This window comes from Sus scrofa, chromosome 1 (assembly GCF_000003025.6).
Source record: "Sus scrofa isolate TJ Tabasco breed Duroc chromosome 1, Sscrofa11.1, whole genome shotgun sequence".
NCBI lineage: Eukaryota > Metazoa > Chordata > Mammalia > Artiodactyla > Suidae > Sus > Sus scrofa.
This window is the reverse complement of record NC_010443.5, coordinates 203,865,151-203,890,295: the sequence shown is the minus strand read 5'-3', so window position 1 is coordinate 203,890,295 and position 25,145 is coordinate 203,865,151. Positions and strand designations below refer to the sequence as shown.

The 25,145-nt window shown below is 39.8% G+C and overlaps 1 protein-coding gene across 1 annotated transcript in view; it reads right to left on the bottom strand.

The window, feature by feature from the left end:
• Positions 1–25,145, bottom strand: part of SAXO1 (stabilizer of axonemal microtubules 1) — a 135,568-nt gene that overhangs the window by 33,594 nt on the left and 76,829 nt on the right.

Below are 25,145 nucleotides of genomic sequence, written 5' to 3'. Positions count from 1 at the left end.
CAGGCCAGCTGCCTCCATAGCTCCCACAGCTAGTCCAGGTGCACAACTACTGCAGTCTTGGGACCTGACTTCAGTGGATCTGTGCTTACAGCCTGGTGAAAACAATACCTGAGACACATTAGAGCCAATTGCTGGAAGACCCACAGTAAAATTGGGGCTGACAGCAGTGCCATCAACAATGTACTTTGTGAACCTGCACAACAAGGGAAAGGTGACACAACAGAACACACTCACAGGTGAACAGCTCCAGTGGAGGAATACTCAGTGGCTCCTCTCCCCATAGGAGTACTCCAATACCACCTACCTCACACCACAGATCAGAAACAGCTCAGAAACACATCTGATGGCTTCTACTCCAAGATCTAGAGAGAAGACCCTGCCCCTGATGGACCAGTGACAACTGCAGAGCAAAGAGAGGCCTTACTCAATATTCAGTGCAGGCTCTCATCACTAAACCAGTCATACCTCCTATATCAAAGTGATAACAGGCAGCATACACTGGGGAAAGAGGTGACAGGAAACCATGCTAAAAACAGCCCTCATATCAAAAATATATATATTAAACCCCTGCAGGCTACATAGGGATATTTCCACATAAAAATAGCCTTCCAGGACAGCCTGAGGATCTGACATCAGAAGAAGGAAGCCCCAGAGCATTTGCCTTCAGGTGAGCAGGGCTTGAGTGCAGGATTTCCACAGGACTAGGAAAAACAGAGATGCCACTCTTAGACAGAACACACAGGTTTCATGTGCATTGAGACCTCACAGAAAGCAGTAACTCCAGAGGAGCCTGGGGTAGACCTACCTACAAGTCTTGGAGGGTGTCCTGGGGAGGGGGGGCAGGCATCATCTATTGCTCACTGTGGGAGCAAGGACATTGCTGGCAGAGGCCTCAGGGAATATTGATCAGTGTGAACTCTTCTGGAGATCACCATCTGGGCACCAAGACATGGCCTCAGACTACAGGCTCCAGTCCTGGGACATCTCAGGCCAAAAAAGAGGATAGGAACACAGCCCCACCCATCAACAGACAGGCTGCCAAAATTTGTACTGAAGTCATAGTCACCTCTAAACACAGATTTTGACATTGCCCTGCCCACCAGACAGGTAAGACCCAGCTCCAGGCACTAACCAGCAGGTACCAGTTCTTCCCACCAGAAAACCTGCACAAGCCACTGGACCAACTTCACCCACCAGAGGGCAAAAAGCACTAAAATCCTGAGCCTGCAATGGAGACCACAAGCACAGAAAGTTAGAAAAAAAGAGATGACAGAGAAATGTGCTTCAGATGGAAGAACAAGATAAAAACCCACAAACACAACTAAATGAAGAGGAGATGGGCAATTTACCCAAAAAAGAATTCACAGTAATGATAGTAAGGATGATCTAAGAAAAAATGAAGTGCAGACTGAGAAGCTGTAAGAACATTTAACAAAGTGCTAGAAGATTTAAGGAATAAATAAGCAAAGTTGAAAAAATAAAATAATTGAAATGGAAAATACACTAGAAGGAATCATTACCAGAATACCTCAAGAAAAGAATGAATAATAAGTGAGTTGAACAACAGAGTGGTGCAAATCACTGCCACAGAACAGAATAAAGAAAAAAAGAATAAAAAGAAATGAAGACAATCTAAGAGACCTCTGGGACAATATTAATTGTACCAACATTCACATTATAGGAGAAAAGAAACCGAGAAAATATTTGAAGAGATTATAGCCAAAAACTTCCCTAACCTGGGAAAGGAAATGCTCACTCAAGTCCAGGAAGCACAGAATCCCATACATGATAAACCCAAGGAAGAATACCCTGAGACACATTAATCAAAGTGACAAAAATAAAGAAAAAGTATTAAAAGCAACATGGGAAAACAAACAAATGACATAAAAGAGAATCCCCATAAGGTTATCAGCTGATTTTTCAGCAGGAACTCTGCAGGCCAGAAAGGAATAGCACAATGCATTTAAAGTGATTAAAGGGCAAAATCTACAAACAATATTCTACCCAGCATGGCTCTCATTCAGATTTGACAGAAATTGAAAGCTTTACAGACAATCAAAGCTAAGATAATTCAGCACCACCAAACCAGTTTTATAACAAATGCTAAAGGAACTTCTCTAGGTAGAAAATAAAAGGGCACAACTAGAAACAAGAAAATTACAAATGAGAAAGCTCACTGATAAAGCAAACATAAAGTAAAGGTAGGGAAACATCCACAGATGAAATATATCAAAACCAGCAAACATGAAAAGAGAGTACAAATGCAGGATATTGAAAATGAATTCGAAATTGAGAGGCCAGCAACTTAAAAGAATCTTGTATATATAGAGACTGCTACATCAAAATCTCATTGTAACTGCAAACCAAACAACTACAGTATAGGTGTTCTCTTCATAGCTCAGTGGTGGTGAGCCTGACTGGTATCCATGGGGACATGGATTCAATTTCTGGCCTCATTCAATGGGTTACATCATCTGGTGTGGCTGTGAGCTGTGGTGTAGATAATGGAAAAGTCTCAGATTTGGTTTTGCTGTGGATGTGGTGTAGGGCAGCAGCTGCAGCTCTGATTTGACCCCTAGCCTGGGAGCTTCCATGTGCTGTGGGTGCGGCCCTAAAAAAAAACAAACAAAAAAAAACCTACAGTAGATATACACAAAAATAAAAGGCGATCTAAATACAACACTAAAGATAATCATCAAATTAAAAGAAAACAGGGACCTAATCAAACTGAAAAGTTTCTGCACAGCAAAGGAAACCCTAAACAAAACGAAAAGACAACCCACAGAATGGGTGAAAATCTTTGCAAGTGAATCAACTGACATGGGATTCATCTCCAAAATTTGTAAACACCTCCTACAGCCCAATACCAAAAAAACAAACAACCCCATCAAAAAATGGGCAGAAGATCTAAACAAACAGTTCTCCAAAGACATACAGATGGCCAAAAAACACATGAAAAGATGTTCAACATTACTCCTTATTAGAGAAATGCAAATCAAAACTGCTATGAGGTACCACCTGACACCAGCCAGAATGGCCTTCAACAAAAAGTCTACAAACAATAAGTGCTGGAGAGGGTATGGAGAAAAAGGAACCCTAGTACACTGTTGGTGGGATTGTAAATTGGTGCAACCAATGTGGAAAACAGTATGGAGATGCCTCAGAAAACTAAACATAGAACTACCATTTGATCCAGTAATCCCACTCCTGGGCATCTATCCAGAGAAAACCATGACTTGCAAAGACACATGGACGCCAATGTTCATTGCAGCACTATTTGCAATAGCCAAGACATGGAAACAACCTAAATGTCCATCGACAGAGGAGTGGATCCAGAAGAAGTGGTACATATACACAATGGAATATTACTCAGCCATTAAGAGGAACAAAATACCAGCATTTTTAGCAACACAGATGGACCTAGAAATTATCATGCTAAGTGAAGTCAGCCATACAATGAGACACCAACATCAAATGCTTTCACTGACATGTGGAATTTGAAAAAAGGACAGACGGAACTTCTTTGCAGAACAGATGCTGACTCACAGACATTGAAAAATTATGGTCTCCAGAGGACAGTTTTGGGGGGTGGGGGAATGTGCTTGGGTTATGGGATGGAAATCCTGTGAAATCAGATTGTTATGATCATTATACAACTACATATGTGATAAATTCATTTGAGTAATAAAAACAATAAAATAAAAAGAAAAAAGAAAAAGAAAATATATATGTACCCCCCTGTTCACTGCAATGTTATTCACAATAGCCAAGATGTGGAAGTAACCTAAATGTCCATTAACAGAGGATATGGATTAAAAAATGTGGTATACAAATACACAATGAAATATTACTCAGCCATAAAAAAGAATGAAATTATGCCATTTGCAGCCACAAGGATGGATCTAGAGTGAAATAAGTTAGAAAAAGACAAATATCAAAGGATATCACTTATATGTAGAATCTAATTTTTAAAATAATACATAAGAAGTTATTTACAAAATAGACTCACTGATTTCATAATCAAACTTATGGTTTCCAAAGGTGAAACACAGGGGCGGGATAAATTAGGAGTTTGGAACTGACATAAACACACTGCTATATATAACAGAGCACAGGTAAATCTACTTAATATTCTGTAATAACCTACATGGGAAAAGAAACTGAGAAAGAATGGATATATGTATAACTGATTCACTTTCTGTACACCTGAAACCTACACAACATTGTTGGTCAACTATACTCCAATAAAAATTTTTAAAAAGGGAGTTCCCATTGTGGTGCAGCAGAAACGAATCCAACTAGGAACCATGGGGTTGCGGGTTCAATCCCTGGCCTTGCTCAGTGGGTTGGGGATCCGGCATTGCTGTGAGCTGTGGTGTAGGTTGCAGACGCAGCTCGGATCTGGTGTTGCTGTGGCTCTGGTGTAGGCTGGCGGCTACAGCTCTGATTAGACCCCTAACCTGGGAACCTGCATATGCTATGGATGCAGCACTCAAAAGACAAAAAAAAAAAATTTTTTAAAGAAAACAAGAGTTTAACTCTTCCTTTTCTCTGCTACACTACAGGAAGTGGCCAGAATTTTTTTATTTTTTATTTTTTTTTTATTTTTTGCCTTTTCTCTGAGCCACGTCTGCAACCTACACCACAGCTCATGGCAACACCAGACCCTTAACCCACTGAGCAAGGCCAGGGATGGAACCTGCGACCTCATGGTTCCTAGTCAGATTTGTTAACCACTGAGCCACTACAGGAACTCCCAGAATTTTTTAAATGATCTGTAACTGCAATAGGTTGTCAAAATTCCTTGCACCATAAAGTTATCCATTAGCATGGCTGATGTTTAGCTATGATACACACTTGTTGAAATTCTTAAGTACTTTCATACCATAATAGGTAAATTATTGTGACCCCCCAAGCCCTCTGGGCGCTAACCCAGACCCTCCTTGAGAACTCCTAGCACCACTCAATCACCCAGCAATTATGGGTTTAACATCTAACAAGGGGCTCCAAGGCTGTGCTCTAGAGCCAGGCTACTGTCTTTCCTCAATGGTTCCTGAGTCAGTTTAGAATATCCCCCTTGCACACAAGTGGCATCACACACAGTAGAGCTACCTCAGTTCTGAGAATACTAAACACCACTGACTACATGAAACCATTTTTACATTGAAGGTCTGTCTCCTTTATTCTTTCAGGTCTCACTTCTGTCGTAGCCTCTTTAGACTTCCACTGGTCAACCCACCACCTCTCCCTTCACACGGTTTCTCTCATCACTTAGGTTATCTGTTTTTGGCACATTTGTTGCTGAGTTTATTGTCCATGTCATCTGTCAAGCTCAGAGCCTTTTTCTATATTGTTCACTGCTACATCCCTAGTATCTCTCATATCCTGCCTGCCACAGAGTAGGTATTCAATAAACATTTATTAAATGAATACTGAATATATAAATGAATGATTATGTAAACATTATACCTCAATATGTAGGTAGATGATAAATAATAATTTGAAGTTATAATTTGTAGTAAGTTTTTTTTATTTTACATGCATGGTAATAACATTCTACTTAGAGGTGAATAAAGGACAGCTGTTGGAGCTGTCAAAAACTACATAGTGTATCAATTGCTTGTATGCCCACATACAATCCTTACAAATTAGATGGGCTACCTCTAATCATCAGACACCAGCACATCCACAGAACTCCACGGTAGTGATCTCCAACTTAGTTATATTAAGAAGTGGCGTGGAATTATTTTTTTAATTTTTTTTTACAGTATACTGATTTTTATTACAGAAATTAAAATGCATGGTATTCTAGTGCAGGATATCAGGAAAAAGAAAAAGAGAAACAGACCTACAGAGAACTCACCACTGCTCCTGCCAAAAGCTGGTTTCCAGGCAACAATGCTACTGCTGTGGTTCTTAGGTTCAACCCTCTACATAAATATTGCTGCCACCAATGTTGTTACTGTGTGCCTCTCTTACACCTCCAACCACCTGCCCTGGGGAAAATGATCAACACCTGTATTGTCCATATGGCTAGAATTGAAATATCCCTATTTTCATCTCACTTTGTAGATTTGCATATCTGAAAAGCTTTGAGAAGGTACAAATTTGTTATATTTACTTTTTATATTTTGTTATTATAAAAGCACTATTGGTTCATGGCCAATGTTTTAGATTTCCCTAATTTACAAGCCAATCTTCCATCAACATGCTGTCCTAATGAATTTCAGTGTTAAATACACTCAAAAGTTTCATTTCCTTTTTTAAAATGTACATTACTGATATACTTAATGTACAAAGATGCATATGTATTTATATTTTATATGTATTTAATAAAGTATCTCCTAGGCATAGGTACACAAATTGATGAGTGCTTTATTTTTCCACTTAAGAGAGAATTGTTCATTATTTCCTTTACTATAAAACACATCTCCCATAGCGTATGTTAGATATTATTAGCATTTCTATGTTCAGTCCAATTATCTGGGATTTCAATTTGAGCCAATTAGTACCCTATCATTTGAGGATTTCTCCAAACCTCAAATCAAAAGCCAAGAAGTGCTGGCTGCCCAAAATACCTCTGCAGATATATTTTCTTCATCCACATAAGAGAAAAAAATCAAGATTTTATTAAGGATAACTTAGATTCAGGCACTTGCAATAAAATGGACTCCACAGGCCTAGCAATATTTTCTCTCTCCAGTGTTCTTGTTTTTTTAAAGCAGTAAAACTCTGCTTTTATATAACCCCCTTTCCATGTTGTTACTTTTTAAAAATATAACATATTGTAAAGGCTTTTTCCAAAAGAAAAATACATTTAACGACAATAAAAATCTACACTGTTAACTGGTATCATGAGAGGGGATTTCAGTGTAGCAACACACTTGCATCCAGACATTAATGTTCTATTAAATGGAATCATATCTAATACATATTTACAGGGCCTATTTTATTTATTTGATGTGGTTAACTAATACCTTGTCTCATTTTGAAATATCAAAAACTCTTATTTGAAAGTAAATGTTTAGTTGCCTGAGTTTGCTCATGGCATCATCTTTCCTGACTTGTACCCAAGCCAGGCTGAATATCCCTCAGGACACCAAACATCACGTCTTGACCTTGTTGATCTTTGTTTGTTTGTTTTTCCCAGGACTGCACCAGCCTATGGAAATTCCCACGCTACAGGTTGAATCGGAGCTACAGTTTCTGGCCTACGCCACAACCACAGCAACTCGGGAACCAAGCCACACTTGTGACCTATACCACAGTTCACAGCAACACTGGATCCTTAACCCACTGAGCAAGGCCATGAATCGAACCCACATACTCATGCATACTAGTCAGGTTTGTTACTGCTAAGCCACGATGGGAACTCAGACCTTGTTGGTCTTGATCCAGGAGCTCCTCAAGGTTAAAGACCAAGTCTTGTACATCTGTGTTCTGGAGCTAGCCCCAGGCCTGAAGTATTTATTTAAGAACTGAATGGACTGCTGAAAAAAATATATTTACAAAGAAATAAGTGATTTGTCCTAACTTTAAAAAAGCCAAAAAGTAAAGACAGGAGTTCCCATCATGGCACAGTGGAAACAAATCCGACTAGGAACCATGACGTTTCAGGTTTGATCCCTGAACTCACTCAGTGGGTTAAGTATAAAGTGTTGCCATGAGCTGTGGTGTAGGTCACAGATGTTGCTCAGATCTGGCATTGCCATGGCTCTGGCATAGGCTGGCAGCTATAGCTCCAATGAGACTCCTAGCCTGAGAACCTCCATATGCCGAGAGTGTGGCCCTAAAAAGCAAAAAAAAAAAAAGCAAAGACAGATCAGATGCTGTTTTAATGGACCTAGATAGTGTCTAAATAAAATTTGTGGAATCACCATGCATGGAGTATTCAAAAAGCCAAGAAATGAGATTTCTTCCAGCTCTCTGATACTGCGTCATTTTAGGAGTGGCCTTGGCCACCTTGCTCAGGAGCTCACTCAAACAAGCCTAGATGAGGCCAGAAGACAAAGAAGAGAAAGAGAGTAAGAAAGTTAATAGTTGACTCCAAAGTAGAATCATAGTCTGTTTGTTTGTTTGTTTTTTAATTTGGCTGCACCTACAGCATATAGAAGTTCCCACGCCAGGGATCAAACTTGCACCACAGCAGTGACAACACCAGATCCTTAACCCACTGAGCCATGAGGGAATTCCTGAAGAATTTTTCAATTGAAAGGGGCATGGAAAATATCCAGCGTCCCCACTCTGCAGATGAAAAATATGAAGCTAAGAGAACCATGTATATAACTGAGCCACAGACAACCTAGGTCTCTGTCACATCTGAATGACCAAGTAGGTTTCCCCATATGCACCAAGCTCAAAGCCATCTAGGATGCAGATGGCCCTAGAATGGATGATAGAACTTTAAATGTAGGGGTTCCTGTCATTGCTCAGCAGTAATGAACCCCACTAGTATTCATGAGGACATGGGTTTGATCCCTGGCCTAGCTCAGTGGGTTAAGGATTCTATGTTGCCATGAGCTGTGGTGTAGAAGTAGGTCTCAGAGATGGTTCAGATCTGGTGTTGCTGTGGCTGTGGCATACACCAGCAGCTATAACTCCGATTCAGCCTCTACCCTGGGAACCTCCATATGCTGCAGGTACAGGCAGAAAAAGACAAAAAAAAAAAAGACCTTTAAGGATGAAACACAGAATAGCACCATTCAAGAGAAACAGAAGGCAAACCATGAATGAGAACCACAACATGCCATTTTAAGTTTTCCAGTAGCCACATGAAAAAGGTAAAAAGCTGGTGAAATTAATTTTAATATTTTACTTTTAACACAATCTATCCAATATACCATTTCAACATGTAATAAATAGGGGAAAAAATGAGATACTTTACTTTCTTACTAAGTCTTCAAAATCTAGTGTGTCTCACATTGACAGCACAGGTCAGGACCACCACATTGTAAGCACTCAACTGGCATGTGTGTATGGTGGTGCCTTCACTATTGGGAAGCATAGGTCTAGAATTTGAAGGCACCAACAGAGGAACTGCATGCACTTGAGTGCCTGAAGTTCTCTCTACAAGTGGAGGAGAGACAAAGATACCTAGAAATAGTTCTGTGGACAAATACAGTATTTGCCTTTTAGACTCTCTGACCTGCCTTCATGTGACACAATCAAAGCGTTAAGAGACATGAATAATTAGCTGGAAGATTTTTTCATTATCTTCTCAGGCCACTGAGCTTCAGTTGTCTGCTCCTGTAACACACCCTGCAGCTGCTATCTCTCCTGCCACCTCCACTTTTACAAAATGCTTCCTTCATTCAAGGCCTATTTAACTGCCATGTCCACCACCCCCACAGGAAGCCAGTGATGATCCTGCTGCACCCTGTTACTGGCTGTGACTCTCCTCCAAGAATGCATGGTATTGTGTATATACCTCTTTTAGGACCCTTTATCTTCTGGTTCTGCCTCACATGGCCTTCTACTTATAAATTTCCAGGTTAAGAATTTTCACGGTTGCAAACAAAGCTGTTCATCAGGAGAAAAGCCAAGAGGCAGCATGAACAGTAGCTACTCTAATGTAACTTTGGACTTTTCAAGAATTTACTTCCAGTACTACTTTAGAACCTGTTGGCAAGCAGAATAGCATCCAGTGGATATCAGTAACTCATCTTTTAGAATCCCCAGCTGAGCCCAGCCTGATATAGGCAGGGAGAAGGGTATGGCAGGAAGAGACTTTGGAGGCAAGAAGATGTGGTTTCCTAGTCCTCACTCTATCACTGACTGCTTGTGTATAACATTGAGAACATTAGTTACTTAATTCTTCTGAACTTCAATTGCCTCCTCTGTAGTTGGCGAAATACAGCTTCTACTATTTATTAGGACTGTGTGGATTAAATCAGATGCTGGAAGAAAGATGCCCAGTCTGGTCTAAGGCAAGCACTCTGTGATTAATAGACTATTTTTATTAAGCACTTACTATACACCACCTGGGCTGAGTTCCATATATCATCCCATCTGATCCTCATAGCAGTACTCTGATGGAAGCTCTCTTATTACCGCCTTCTTACAAACATGAAAACTGAGGTCACACAGTCAGATAGTAATGAAGTCAAAACTAGCACCACAGGCTTTCTGCTTCATTCCAAAGCCTGTGCTGTTAATCACAACCATATACTGTGTGGCTTAGTGGGAGACCAGCCTATACCAAACGCCTGTTTCCTGCTGCTCTAATAAACCCAAGGGCTGTCAATTAATAGGCAGTTCTTTTTTTATTTTGTTTTTGTTTTTGTTTTTAAGGCTGCACCTGTGACATATGGAAGTTCCCAGGCTAGGGGCAGCATCGGAGCTGCACCTGCAGAACTCGAGCCACATCAACCTACACTATAGCTTGCAGCAATGCTGGATCCTTAACCCCCTGAGCGGGGCCAGGGATTGAACCCACATCCTCATGGATACTAGTTAGGTTCTTAACCTGCTGAGCCACAATGAGAATTCCTAACGGGCAGTTCTTCACTACCCTCAGTCTTCTAAAACAAGATTTGCTCCCCTTGCCCAGGGACCCCAAAACCATTCTAATATAAACCAACAGACAGATACAATTCCCAATGCTTTTCAAAACTGATCTTTCCACAGAAGCTCCTTTACTCTTTAAACAAGACAAGCTCATTAGATAAAGTAATATCAGTAATAACCAGGAATACAACACAGAATCCTGTGTCTAGAAGGACCCCTGATATTAGCCAACACTTTGGCTTCATCAGGCAGATTTGGACACTGAACCCTATATGTTAAGCTCCTGGCCAGTGCTACATGGCTGGTCACCAGCAGCATCCATCCACACAGGCCCAATATCACCTTCCACATAATTCTGACTTTCATTTACAACCTGATTTGAAACTCCAAGTACAGACTCTTAAAGGATTTGCAGACCATTTGTGACCTGTAACAGCTGGTATACAAGGGAGGAAAATATTTAAGAACAGAAAATGCATTCCTGGGAGTTCCAACTGTGGCACAGTGGGTTAAGAATCTGACTGCAATGGCTCAGGTCACTGCAGAGACGTGGTTCGATCTCCAGCCCAGGAACTTCCTTATGTCATGAGTGTGGCAATAAAAAAAGAAAGAAAAGAAAAAATGAATTCCTGGTCTAGGATTCTGAAAGGTGCCAACAATCACCAAACCTCAAATCAAAGAGCCACCATTCTATGCCAATGGTTAGAAAGGTTCCAGGATGTTTGGAGTAATAAGAACCGTGAGATCCCAGAGGCAGGGTCTCCTTAGAGGATCCATGGCTCTGGAATGGTCTTCTCCCTCAACAGCTCACAAAGCCAACCAAATTAGCCTCTGGGGATGGACAAAGCCAGAGCTTTCCCCACAGTGCTCATGTATCTACCTGCAGTGGCTTATAAATTTTAAATAGTTATTAAAATTTATTCTCATATTTCTAATATTCCCCAAGGCAAAGGGACAGTGAGAATGCTTCTGTGAACTGTAAAATAAGACCACTGTTGAACATACATGAATATATTTCATACTAATATTGAGATAAGACAACTCACATTCCCCCTACTGACCTTTTGCACATAGATTTTTAAAGAAACACAGCAGTGTGAGACATGAATAATTCCAACTTATATTCTGCCCATGATGCTAGGGAACTGGGCAAGGATTATCAACTAAACCCTTTGGTAGTGACTAATCCTTCAGAGGACCAGATATTGGCTAACAGAAAGCAGAAACAAACCCTTGAATATGTGAAGAAGAACAAACAATCTTCCAACCAATGCAAATACAACAAATAGATGCAACTGACATACCAACTAGCAGCAGCTGCCTGGGGGCCACACTGAAAAATTCAGAGGTCACAGCCAAGTTTAGCGAAATTGACCATCTTGAGTGATGAGCTATGTCTGTCAAGGGTTCTGGGCTAGTGTAGTGGGGATGGGCAATACATACATGAAAGAATGCATCAATGAAAGGGCAGGGAATTCTAACAGAAATGTTCAGACTGTTGAACATGGTGACTTATAAGAATCACACATTTGGAAGACATCTAGAAATAACAAAGCCACAGAAAAACGAATGAAGTTGCCAAGACAAGAAAAGAGGAATAAGGAGTTCCTGTCGTGGCGCAGTGGTTAACAAATCCGACTAGGAACCATGAGGTTGCGGGTTCGGTCCCTGCCCTTGCTCAGTGGGTTAACGATCCGGCGTTGCCATGAGCTGTGGTGCAGGTTGCAGACACGGCTCAGATCCCGCATTGCTGTGGCTCTGGCGTAGGCTATCCTGGAAACCTCCATGTGCCGCGGGAGCAGCCCAAGAAATAGATAAAAAGACAAAAAAAAAAAGAAAGAAAGAAAGAAAAGAGGAATAAAAACAAGGCCAAAATCTTGAAGAACATCATATTTAAGAAACAGGATAAAGAAGTTTTGGAAGGAAAAAAACTTACAAAAAGAAGAAAATTCAGTGACAGGTCAAAACTAGGTTTTTAAAAGTTCTACAGTTAGCAGAAAAGACTCATATGGTGACTAGAAAGCAGTTTTAGTACAGTGGCTGGGCTAGAACCAAGGAATAGATGCTGCTGAGGAAGTGGAGGGGAAAGAGAGACCATGGCAAAAATTTGGTGACAAAACCAGCAAGCAAAGTTCAGTGGAAGATCAAGAAAATATCCAGGATTTCACAGGAATTGTAAACTTTATGATTACCATCCTAGGGTATGGATAAAAGAAGTGAAAACAGGTCATCTTTGAAGGTAGAGGAACAGAGTAGCTGAAAAGGATTCTTTGATGAGCAAAAATAATTAATGGGGCCAGAGCCTGGACTACAAATGAGATATGATTAAGGAGGAAAGGTAGGTGAGGCTACAGAAAATAATTTGAGAGGAGAGATGGGAATCTGAGCAACACCAGTCTGATGGCCTTGACCTAGGGCTCAAAGGCATCAAGAGAAAGAAAGCAGATGAAGTGGAGAGGTTTAAGGCATTCATGGGGAACTCTAGGGAGGGGATTGAAAGGGAAATTAGAAAAGAGTGTGGGGGACGGGATTAAGATGGCGGGATAGAAGGACTGGAGCTCAACTTCTCTCCTAAAAACAACAAAATTCACAACTAAAGGCTGAGCAATCTCCACCCAAAGGGACAAGAAACCTTAAAAAAGATACCCTACTCCAGAAGAAAAAGAGGAGGCCCCATCAAGAGGTAGGAGGGGTGATTTTGTGATATAAACAACCCCATACCTCTGGGGTGGGAAGCTCCACAGACTGAAAACTAACTGGTTCACAGAGACTCACCTACAGGAGTGAGAGTTCTGAGCCTCACATCAAACCCTCACGTGTGGGGATCTGGCACTGGGAAAAAGAGCCCCTGGAGCATCTGGCATTGAAGGCCAGCGGGGCTTGTGTGCAGGAGCTCCACAGGACTGGGGGAAATGGAGACCCCATTCTTAAAAGGCACACACAGACTTTCACATGCACTGGGTCCCAGGGCAGAGCGAGGTCTCCACAGGAACCTAGGTCAAACCTGACTGCAGTTCTTGGAGGACATCCTGGGAAAACAGGGGTGAATGTGGCTTGTTGTGAGGGATAGACATTGAAGGCAAAGCTCTTGGGAATATTCAGCAGTTGCCTTTCTCTGGAGATGGCCATTTTGGGAAAATCTGGCCCCACCCTTCAGTCAGTGCTGAGAAGCCCCAGGGCAAACAACAATCCAGGTGGGATCACAGATTATGGATGCAGAACAGAAAAGAGAAAAAAGATTGAAAACAAATGAAGAGAGTCTCAGGGAACTCTGGGACAATGTTAAACGCACCAACATCCATATCATAGGGGTGCCAGAAGGAGAAGAGAGAGAGAAGGGGACAGAAAACATATTCCAAGAGATAACAGCCAAAAACTTCCCTAACATAGGAAAGGAACCACTCACTCAAATCCAGGAGGCACAACGAATACCATAGAAAATAAACCCAAGGAGGAACACCCTGAGACACATATTAATCAAACGGACCAAAATTAAAGACAGAGAAAATCTTGAAAGTAGCCAGGGAAAAGAAACAAGTAACATACAAGGGAACCCCAATAAGGTTATTGGCAGATTTTCCAGCAGAAACTCTGCAGGCCAGAAGGGAGTGGCATGATATACTTAACGTGATGAAAGGAAAAGACCTCCAACCAAGAATACTCTACCCAGCAAGACTCTCATTCAGATGTGAAGGAGAAATCAAAACCTTCACAGATATGCAAAAGCTGAGAGAATTCGGCAACACTAAACCAGCCTTACAACAAATACTAAAGGAACTTCTCTAGGCAGGAAAGAAAAGATCAGCAACAGGAAACAAAAATGCCACAAATGACAAGGCTCACCAGGAAAGGTATATATACAGTAAAGATACGAAATCATCCATGCACAATTATACCATCAAAATCAGAAATCATGAGAAGAGGTGGGTACAAATGCGGGACACCGGAGATGAACTTGCAATTAAGAGAACAACAACTTAAAACAATCTCATATACATATAGACTCGTATATCAAAACTTCAGAAGAACTGCAAACCAAAAATCTACAATTGATACACAAACAAGGAATCTCTGGAGAAGAAATATATCTCATAGTAAACAAGTGCATAATCCACCATGAAGGGGGTCATTTGACATCATTCTTGGAATGCTGAAGTCTTCTTACATCTGATTCTGATTTCCTCTCCATCAAAGAATGTATGATAATTATAGTTAAATAATGCCACTGTACAATTAAATAATACAGTTCTATAATTGTATTATTAATAACCATTTCTCTCCATGGTACAGTGTAAGGTCTATAACGTCTTGTTTATCACATCACCTAGAATGGTGTAATGCCTATATTGAAGAATCAATAAGATGTAACAAATTGTGAGGACATATTTATACAGTTACACTGTTTTTTAACCAACTTATGCATTTTATATTTTACTTGTTTTCAGAGGGTGTATTATTTTTGTTATGCTTACCAGTTAAGTTATTCTTTTTACTATGCTATATAAAATATTTAATGGTATATAAGGCTTTCTTCTTTATAAATTTTAGTTGCATAATATAACAATTTAATATAATGCTAATTTTTAAAGAAAAATTGAAATGCAATAGATAAAACTAAGTAGTAAAGATGAAAGCCATAAAATTGGGATAAAGTATAGAATAAATTTCCTATTTGTCTCACCATATTTTCCATTCCACTTCTCCAGTGGGTGTCACTTAATCTGTTTCTTAAGATCCATGTTATAATAATTTGTGTGAATGTAATTGTGTGTAAATGTATGTATTTTATTCTGTAAAAAAATTAAAAAAAATTAAAAAAAAAACACGTGAGCAAAGGGCTCAGAAAACAGGGTGGTTAATACCTGATTATTAGTTAATATTATCTTAAATTTTAGAAAAACTTTGTCAAAAATCCTGTGACTAATGCTTATTATCTCTTGGAGTTTTTTTCATTCTCTGCTTTTCAAAATGAACCAATCAGTTTAGGGCTGGGAAGAAGAACAACAACCCTGTTCACTGATTTGTGGTCAAGAATTTCCCCTAAATGATATGCAATGATACAGCTGTAGTCATATTGGTAATTTATGCTCATGCTTTCATTTTCCCTATCCTCCAATTTGCTGAGAATCTTCTTTGAAAAACATTCCATATGAATTATTTTATGCATGTTGTAAAAGTTATTTGAAATATTTTACATGAAATATGGGTGACATGCTTGAGAAAAATTGAATAAGTTTTCTAAATAATGTTGTTTTGGGGAGAAGCAATCAACTCGGCAGATATTTGGAAAACAATAGAAAAATATGAAACAAAGAGGAGTGTTATAACAAAACATGCAAATGATAGGACAAATTTGCTTGAACCCAGTTAAAGACAGAGCAAAGCAATGAGACTAAGTGGATTACAAATAAAGAAACCATGAAGGAGTTCCCGTCGTGGCGCAGTGGTTAATGAATCCGACTAGGAACCATGAGGTTACGGGTTCGGTCCCTGCCCTTGCTCAGTGGGTTAACGATCCGGCGTTGCTGTGAGCTGTGGTGTAGGTTGCAGACGTGGTTCGGATCCCACATTGCTGTGGCTCTGGCGTAGGCCAGTGGCTACAGCTCCGATTGGACCCCTGGTCTGGGAACCTCCATATGCCGCAGGAATGGCCCAAGAGATAGCAAAGACAAAAAAAAAAAGAAAAAGAAAAAGAAACCATGAAAAAAAAAAAAGAAAAGAGCATGGGAAGATGGGGTTAGGATGGTGGAGTAGAAAGAAAGGAGCTCATTTTCTCTCATAAAAGCAACAAAATTACAACCAACTGCTGAACAACCTCCAACCAAATAGACTGCAAACTATCAAAAAAAGATACCCTACTCCAGAAGACAAAGAGGAGGCCACATCAAAACAGTAGGAAAAGCGATTACATGATATAAGCAACACCATAAACAATGGGTGGGAAGCCCACAGACTAGAAAGTAACTTTATCACAGAGACTCACCTACGGGAGTGAGAGTTCTGAGACCCACATCAGGTCCCCACACCTGAGGATCTGTCATTGAGAGAAGGAGCCCCTAGAGCATTTGGCACTGAAGGCCAGTGGAACTTGTACACATAAGCTCCATGGAACTAGGGGAAACAGAGAACCCATTTTTGAAAGGTGCACACAGGCTTTCGTGTGCACTGGGTCCCAGGGCAAAGAAGAAACTCCACAGGAATCTAAGTCAGACCCGACTGCAGTTATTAGAGGATCTCCAGGGAAAACAGGAGATGGCTCATTGTGGGGGAAGGACGTTAGAGGCAAAGGTCTCAGGAATAATCATCAATGTGGGTGCCTCTAGAGGTGAACATTGTGGGAAAATCTGGCCCCAACCATCAGTGCTGAAAAGCCCCAGGCCAAACAATAATCCAGGTGGGATCACAGCCCCACCCATCAGTAAACAGGCTGCCTAAAGACCCCCCAGGCACAAAACTGCCTCTAATGTCCCCCAGAGACAAAACCCCACCCACCAGAGGGATAGGAATCAGCCCCACCTACCAGTGGGCAGGCACCAGTCCCTCTCATCAGGAAGCCTACAGGAAGCCCCCATACCAATTTCAGCCACAAGAGGGGCAGACATCAGAAGAAAGAGAGTAAATTGGTGCAACCACTGTGGAAAACAGTATGGAGATGCCTCAGAAAACTAAACATAGAACTACCATTTGATCCAGCAATCCCACTCCTGGGCATCTATCCAGAGAAAACCCCAACTCGCAAAGACACAGGTACTCCAATGTTCACTGCAGCACTATATACAATAGCCAAGACATGGAAACAACCTAAATGTCCATCGACAGAGGAGTGGATCCAGAAGATGTGCTACATATACACAATGGAATATTACTCAGCCATTAAAAAGAACGAAATACTGGCATTTTTAGCAACATGGATGGACCTAGAAACTATCATGCTAAGTGAAGTCAGCCATACAGTGAGACCCCAACATCAAATGCTTTCACTGACATGTGGAATCTGAAAAAAGGACACAATGAACTTCTTTGCAGAACAGATGCTGACTCAGACATTGAAAAACTTATGGTCTCCGGAGGAGACAGTTTGGGGGGTGAGGGGATGTGCTTGGGCTGTCGGATGGAAATCCTGTGAAATCAGATTGTTATGATCATTATACAACTATAGATGTGATAAATTCATTTGAGCAATAAAAAAAGTGAAAAAAAAAAGAAGAGAGTCTACAACTTTATTGTCTGAAATAAGGAGACCACACCAAAAATCTATACAAAATGAAAAGGCAGCGAATTATGATTCAGATAAGGGAACATGAAAAAATCCCAGAAAACAGCTAAGTGATCTAGAGATTATCAGCCTCCATGAAAAAGACATTAGATTGATGATAGAGAAGATGATTCAAGACCTTGGAAATAAAAATAGAGAAAAAGATTGATAAGTTAAAAAATACTGAGCAAAGAAATGCAAGATTTAAGGACTAAGCAAGCATAGATGTAAAATACAATAAATAAAAAAATCATTACAAGCAACCAACAGCAGAATAAAGGGACAGAAGAATGAATAAGTGAGGTCGAGGACAGACTAGTGGAAATCACTGATGTGGAACAGAATAGAGTAAAAAATATTGAAAAAAAATAAAGACAGTCTAAGAGAACTTTGGGATGTTAAATGCACCAACTTCCATATTATAGGGGTGCCAGAGGGAGAAGAGAGAAAGAATGGGCCAGAAAAGAACATTTTAAGAGATTATAGCCAAAAACATCCCTAACATGGGAGAGGAATCACTCACTCAAATCCAGGAAGCACAACGAGGACAGTATAAAATAAACCCAGGAGGAGTTCCCGTCATGGCGCAGCAGTTAATGAATCTGACCAGCATCCATGGGGATACAGGTTCAAGCCCTGGCTTTTCTCAGTGGGTTAAGGATCTGGCATTGCCATGAGATGTGGTGTAGGTCACACATGTGACTCAGATCCTGCATTGCTGTGGTTGTAGTGTAGGCCAGCAGCTACAGCTCTAGTTTAACCCCTTAGCCTGGGAACCTCCATATGCCACGGGTGCAGCCCTAAAGAGCAAAAAAAAAAAAAAAAAAAAAAAAAATTAATTTAAAAAAATATAATAAAATAAACCCAAGAAGTAACACCCCAAGACACATAGTAATAGAACTAACCAAAATTAAAACAAAGAGAAAATATTGAAAGCAGCTATTGAAAAGAAACGAACAACATACAAGGGAATCCCAATAAGGTGATCAGCAGACTTTTTAGCAGAAATTCTGCAGGCCAGAGGGAGTGGCATGATATGCTTAAAATAATGAAAGGAAAAAAACCTCCAACCAAGACTGCTCTACCCAGCAAGACTCTCTTTCAGATGTGAAGGAGAAATCAAAAGCTTTACAGACAAGCAAAAGCTAAGAGAATTCAGTACCACTAAACCAGTTTTACAAAAAATAATAAAAGAACTTTTCTAGGTGGAAAAGAAAAAGCCACAACTAGAAAAAAAAAATATTACAAATGACAAGCCTCACCAGTAAAGGCATACATATTTTACAGGAATGTAAGAAATCATCCACACACAAATATGCTACCAAAATCAGAAATCATGAGAAGAGGAGGGTAGAAATGCAAGACACTGGAGATGCACTTGAAATTAAGAAACCAATAGCTTAAAACAATCTTGTGTATACACACACACACTCCTTTATCAAAATGTCATGGTAACTGCAAATCAAAAATCAACATGCTTCTAAACAACCAATGGATCACTGAATAAATCAAAGAGGAAATTAAAAATACCTAGAAGCAAATGACAACAAAGACACCATAATCAAAAAAAAAACCTATGGGGTGCAGCAAAAGCAGTTCTAAGAGGGAGGTTTATAGCATTACAATCATAATAGATAAGACACACAAATAAGAAAAAGCAATCCAAATACAACACAAAATAGTCATCAAACTACAGAGAATAGAGAAGGGAAGAAAAAAGACCAACAAAAACAAATCCAGGGAGTTCCAGCTGTGGCTCAACAGTAACGAACCTGACTAGAGGACATGAGGACACAGGTTCAATCCCTGGCCAGGCTCAGTGGGTTAAGGATCCTGTGTTGCCATGAGCTGTGGTATAGGTCACAGAAGCAGCTCAGATATGGTGTTTTGTGGCTATGGTGTAGGCCAGCAGCTGCTGCTCCAATTCAACTCCTAGCCTAGGAACTTCCATATACTACAGGTGTGGCCCTAAAAAAAAAAAAAAAAAAAAAAAAAGAAAAGAAATCCAAAAGAGTTAATAAAATTGCAATACAAACGTACATATCAATAATTACCTCAAACGTAAATGGACAAAATGCCCCAACCAAAAGACACAGAGTGGCTGAATGGATACAAAAACAAGATCCATATATATGCTGTCTCCAAGACACCTACATAGTTCTACAGACGCACACAAACTGAAAATGAGAGGATGGATTACTCTAGACTAACAGAAATCAAAAGAAACCTGGAGAAGCAATACTCATATCAGACAAAGTAGATCTCTTTTTTTTTTTTTTTTTTTTTTTTGTCTTTTTAGGGCTGTACCTGTGGCATATGGAGGTTCCAAGGATAGGGTTCCAATCAGAGCTGTAGCCGCTGACCTACACCACAGCCACAGCAATGCAGGATCCAAGCTGCATCTATGATCTACACCACAGCTCACAGCAACACCAGATCCCCAACCCACTGAGTGAGGCCAGGGATCAAATCTGCATCCTCACGGATGCCAGTCAATTTTGTATTCACTGAGCCATGATGGAAACGCCATCATTCTTTTTTTTTTTAGATCTTAAAATAAACAGTATTAGATAAGGAAGGACATTACATAATGATCAGAGGATCGATCCAAGAAGAAGATATAACAAATGTAAATATATTCCACCCAACATAGGATCACCTCAACATATAATGCAACTGCTAACAACCTTAAAAGGAGAAATTGACAAAAACACATTAATAGTGGGGGACTTTAATACCCCACTTACAGCAACAGACAGATAATCCAGACAGAAAGTCAACAAGGAAACACAGGCTTTAAATGATGCATTAGGCAAGATAGACTTAATACATATTTACAGAACATTCCATCTAAAAGCAGCAGAATACACATTTTTCTCAAGTGCACATGGAACATTCTCTAGAATTTATCACATTCTATGCCACAAGTCAAGTCTTGGTAAATTTAAGAAAACTGAAATCATATCAAGCATATTTTCCAACCACAATGCTATATGACTTGAAATCAACAACAAGCAAAAAACTGCAAAAACACAAACATGTGGAGACTCAACATCATCATCAAAACTAAGAAAACAAGAAAAATCTCAAATAAACAACCTAACTTTACACCTAAAGAAACTAGAGAGAGAAGAACAGAAAAGACCTAAAGTTAGCAGAAGGAAAGAAATCATAAAGATTAGAGCTGAAATAAATGAAATAGAAATGAAGAAAATCATAGAAAAGATCAATGAAACTAAAAGCTGGTTTTTTAAAAGATCAGCAAAATTTATGACCCCTTAGCCAGACTCATCAACAAAAAGAGAGAGGAATCAAATCCATACAACCTGAAATGAAAAAGGAGAAGTAACAATGGACATCACAGAACTACAAAGGGTCATAAGAGACTACCATAAGTAACTATATGCCTATAAAATGGAAAACCTAGGAGTTCCCAAAGTGGAGCAGTGGTTAACAAATCTGACTAGGAACCATGAGGTTGCGGCTTCAATCCCTGGCCTTGCTCAGTGGGTTAAGGATCCAGCATTGCCATGAGCTGTGGTGTAGGTCACAGACGTGGCTCGGATCCCACATTGGTATGGCTCTGGCGTAGGCTGGTGGCTACAGCTCCAATTAGACCCTAAGCCTGGGAATCTCCATATGATGTGGGAGTGGCCCTCGAAAAGGCAAAAAGACAAAAAAAAATGGAAAACCTAGAAGAAATGGAAAAATTCTTAGAAAGCACAATCCACTAAGATGAAACCAGACAAAATAGAAAAGATGAACAGACCAATCACAAGTACTGAAATTAAAACTGTGATTTAAAAACTTCCAACAAACAAAAGTCCAGGACCAGATGGCTTCACAGGCAAATTTTATCAAACATTTAGAGATGAACTAAAACCTATACTTCTGAAATGATTTCAAAATATTGCATAGGAAGGAACACTCCCAAACTCATTCTATGAGGCCACCATCACCCTGATACCAAAACCAAATAAATATACCACCAAAAAAAGAGAGAGAAAATTATAGGCCAATATCACTGATGAACATAGATGCAAAACTCCTCAACAAAATACTAGCAAACTGCATCCAACAATACATTAAAAGGATCATTCACCATGTTATCAAGTGGAATTTATCCCAGGGATGCAAGGATTTTTAAATATCAACAAATCAACCAGTATGATACACCACATTAACAAACTGAAGAATAAAAACCATATGATCCTCTCAATAGACACAGAAAAAGCCTTTGACAAAATCCAACACTCATTTCTGATAAAACTCTCCAGAAAGTAGGCCTAGAGGGAACCTACCTCAACATAATAAAGGCTATATATGACAAACCCACAGCGACTATCATTCTCAATGGTGAAAAGCTGAAAGAATTCCCGCTAACATCAGTAATAAGACAAGGATGTCCACTACCACCACTACTATTCAATATGGTTTTGGAAGTCCTAGCCACAGCAATCAGAGAAGAAAAAGAAATAAAAGGAATCTAAATTGGAGAGAAAGAAGTAAAATGATCGTTCTTTGCAAATGTCATGATACTATATCTAGAATATCCTAAAGACACTACCAGAAAACTGTTAGAGCTCATCCATACATTTGCTAAAAGTGCTGGAAACAAAATTAATACAAAAAAATTGAATGCATTTCTACATGCTAACAATGAAAAATGAAAAAGAGAAATTAGAGAAACCATTGCATTTACCATGACATCAAAAAGAATACAATGTCTAGGAATAAACCTACCTAAAGAGATGAAAGACCTGTACTCTGAAAACTATAAGACACTGATCAAAGATGATAAAAACAGATGGAAAGACATACCATACTCTTGGATTGGAAGAATCAATGTTGTCAAAACGACTATACTACACAAGGTATTCTACAGATTCAACACAATCCCTATCAAATAAACAAGATCTGTGAAGAAAGATTCACAGAACTAGAACTAAATATGTTAAAGCTTGCTTGGAAGCAAAAAAAGCCCCAGGATAGCCAAAGACATCCTGAAAAAGAAAAATGGAATCCTGGACTTCAGACAATACTACAAAGAAACGATCATCAAAACAGTATGGTACTGGCACAAAGACAGACATACAGATCAGTGAAACAGGACAGAAAGCCTGGAATTAAATCCACACACCCACAGCCAACTCATCTATGACAAAGGAGGCAAGAATACACAATGGAGAAAAGACAGCCCGTTCAATAAGTGCTGCTGGGAAAACTGGACAGCCACATGTGAAAGAATGAAATTAGAACACTCCCTAGCACCATACACAAAAATAAACTCCAAATGGATTAAAGAACTAAAGATAAGATCAAACTCCTAGAGGAAAACATAGGCCAAACACTCTCTGACATAAACTACAGCAACATCTTCTCAGATCCACCTCTTAGAGTAATGACAATAAAAACAAAAAACAAACAAATGGGACCTAATCAAACTTCAAAGTTTCTGCACAGCAAAGGAAACCCTAAACAAAACGAAAAGACAACCCACAGAATGGGAGAAAATCTTTGCAAGTGAATCAACTGACAAGGGATTCATCTCCAAAATTTGTAAACAACTCCTGCAGCTCAATACCAAAAAACAACAAACAACCCCATCAAAAAATGAGAAGAAGAGCTAAACAGACAATCCTCCAAAGAAGACATACAGATGGCAAAAAAAAAACAACAAACAAACAAAAAAAAAACACATGCAAAGATGTTCAACATCACTCCTTATTAAAGAAATGCAAATCAAAACCACTATGAGGTACCACCTGATGCCAGCCAGAATGGCCTTCATCAAAAAGTCTATCAACAATAAATCCTGGAGAGGGCGTGGAGAAAAGGGAACACTAGTACACTGTTGGTGGGAATGTAAACTGGCTCAACCACTGTGGAAAACAGTATGGAGATGCCTCAGAAGACTAAAAATATAATTACCATTGGATCCAGCAATCCCACTCCTAGGCATCTATCCAGAGAAAACCATGACTCGCAAAGACACATGTACCCTAATGTTCACTACAACACTATTTGCAATAGCCAAGACATGGAAACAACCTAAATGTCCATCGACAGAGGAGTGGATCCAGAAGATGTGGTACACAATGGAATATTACTCAGCCATTAAAAGGAAGGAAATACTGGCATTTTTAGCAACATGGATGGGCCTAGAAATTACCATGCTAAGTGAAGTCAGCCATACAATGAGACACCAACATCAAATGCTTTCACTGACATGTGGAACCTGAAAAAAGGACACAATGAACTTCTTTGCAGAACAGATGCTGACTCACAGACTTTGAAAAACTTAAGGTTTCCAAAGGAGACAGTTTGTGGGGTGGGGGGATGCGCTGGGGTTGTGGTATGGGAAAACCTACAGAATTGGATTGTAATGATCATTGTACAACTACAAATGTAATCAAGTCATTGAATAATAAAAAAAAAGATGTGGTATATATACACAGTAGAATACTACTCAGCCATTAAAAGGAAAGAAATAATGGCATTTGCAGCAACATGGATGGACCTAGAAATTATCATGCTAGGTGACATTACACTGTGAAACACAACACATGCTATCACTTATATGTAGAATATAAAAAAAGGATATGACGAATTTCTTTGCAGAACACATAGTGACTCACTGACTGTGAAAAACTTTTCAAAGGAGACAGTTTGGTTTTCAAAAGAGATGGTTGGAGGGTGGAGGGATGGGCTGGGGTTTGGGATGGAAATGCTTTAAACTTGAATTGTGGTCATTGTTATACAGTTATAAATGTAATAAAATTCATTGAGCTAAAAAAATAAAAGTCATTGAGTAAAACAAAAAAAAAAAATAGTGAAGACTTCCTTCTAAGGTGTAGTGATATACAGGGAGAGGGACACAACTGGGACTTTGTGCTCAGCATCTCTGGATAAAGATAGTCTGGTTCATCAGAAAGTGAGGTTGAGGGACTAGTGAGACAACAGGAACTGATGAGAAGCATGCTGTTGGGATGTGTGCCATCAGGTTGAGTGAACAGGAGGGAAGTGGGCAAGAGCTTACAGTCCTCAGAGAAGCTGAGAACCTGGGGAGCAACAGAGAATATGCTCAGAGCTGGGAATCAGCACCCCAGGGGCTCTCCTCACCCCCTCCTCCTCAGCAGTCAAAAGGAAGCAGGGTTTCTTCTATGAAAAAAAAAAAAGAGATGAATTGAGGAATCCTCTTTAAGAAGGTACAGTTGATTGAGGCATCTCTAGGAGAGGTAGGGCAACCATTATGTCAATGGTGCCATTTAGTCTTAGAGATGCAGAAAGAACCAGGCCAATCACCAAGGCACCTTCTCTTTGCATCTCTGAGACCATCAGTCCTCTGGGGAAAGACAGTTTCCACCTTTTCATGTCTGCTCCC